Genomic DNA, 1,931 nt, shown 5'->3' with positions numbered 1-1,931 from the left:
TCTCTCCTGTGTTTTCGCCGACTCTCGAATAATACAGATTGCTTAGCGACTCTACGATTTGTCGCGAGAAAAAAACGAAAAAAGAGAATTTCGTCGTGAGTTTATTGGGTATATTTTCTCTCGTCGTCGTTGTCGTCCCACTTTATACAAACATCGCCTGGCAAATTAGTATATATAGGTATATACCAGCAAAAAAGAGTCGATAGTTTCGGCTGGAGTCTATCTATATTATATACAATTCTAGCTGCATCGATCGCAATTCTGGCTATTTTAACAGGGTGGTTTTGGCGTCTAATACTCACGCATAGATTATAAGTTAAATTTTTACTTATTTTTTGTATAATCACTAGAAAAATCCGATAAAAATATAGCTCCTTTCATATGACATCCGATAAAACGTTTATAGTGATATATCGGGATACATATTTTTATAAGTTATTATAGTGCATACCTCATAAACATAGATGTCAAGTTAATAAATTTAAATTATATCAGTCCCTCCCGGTAAAAAATATATAAGTTTTTATGAGGCGAACAATTATATAAGCATTAGTAGGGTTATACTCATAGAATGTTTATAAGGATTTATCTCCTATTACATTACCTCGTGAGTATAGGAACATATATTGCAGGCTTTCTCGATTTACTGCTCAGCCCACAGGGGGATTATCCCCTTTTTACGACAGATAATTATTGCTAGTATCAATATCAATAATTATGTTGATTGTCATTTAAATCGCAGATGAGGAAAGTGGTCTGCGAGGAGCACGAAAGGGTTAAAATAGCGGTTTTGAAGCTTTATCGGGCTTGCTCGACTTACTGCTCGGCCCACAGGAGGATTATCCCCTTTTTACGACAGATAATTGTTGCTAGTATCAATATCAATAATTATGTTGAGTTTTATTAAAATCGCAGATGAGGAAAGTGGTCTGCGGGGAGCACGAAAGGGTTAAAATAGCAAGCAAGACCGAGAAGCAAATCAAAAACTAAAATACCTAAATCCACTTGCCCTAGACGTAGCGAGTTTAATAATAAAATAATTCGGCACATCAGAGGAAGGCGCGCGTGAGCGAGCAGCAAATATAAACCAAAATACTCAAACCCACCTGCCCCACGCGTAGCGAGTTTAAAAATAAAATAATTTGGTTCATCGGAGGAAGGCGACCAAATCTAAAACCAAAATACTGAAACACACCTGCCCCACGCGTAGCGAATTTTATAATCAAATAACTCGGCACATCGGAGGAAGGCGAGCAAATCTAAAACCAAAATACTTAAACACACCTGCCCCACGCGTAGCGAATTTAATAATCAAATAACTCGGCATATCGGAGGATGGCGAGCAAGACCGAGCAGCAAATCAAATACTAAAATACCTAAATCCACTTGCCCAAGACGTAGCGAGTTTAATAATAAAATATCTAGGCACATTCAAAGAAGGCGAGTGACAGCAAGGACAAAATCTAAAACAAAATTTTTTTAAGTCACTTACCCCACGTGACTTGATTTTTGCGAGATAATTTTCTTTAAAAAAAATCGGTGGCAAAACGTAGACTGGCTAGCGAAAGCTTCCGAGATTAAAACGGAAACAAAAATACCTAAACCCACCGACGTTGTGCGCCTCGAGTTTTATCAGAGAATATGTGGTCAAAAAATGTGTGCTCATAAAGCACATGAAGCAAGCTATTACGAACCAAAGTTATGTTATGATTGAGTTTAACTATTTAATTGAATAAACATATATTCTATGATTAAACCTTGAGGCGCATAGGTTCCCAGATAGCACAAAACGTTTGAGAAACGTTTCTGAAACGTTTGAATTGAAACCTTGTAACGTTGTCTTGTAAGTTTCTATACGTTGTAGAAACGTTTCTAAAACGTTAAAATGTCCGCTTTTGTTGCTTAAGATACCTTGGCAAAACTATTCTGAA

Source organism: Nasonia vitripennis, assembly GCF_009193385.2.
Source record: "Nasonia vitripennis strain AsymCx chromosome 5 unlocalized genomic scaffold, Nvit_psr_1.1 chr5_random0002, whole genome shotgun sequence".
Lineage (NCBI taxonomy): Eukaryota > Metazoa > Arthropoda > Insecta > Hymenoptera > Pteromalidae > Nasonia > Nasonia vitripennis.
The sequence above is the reverse complement of the archived record's forward strand: the minus strand, read 5'-3'. Positions refer to the sequence as shown.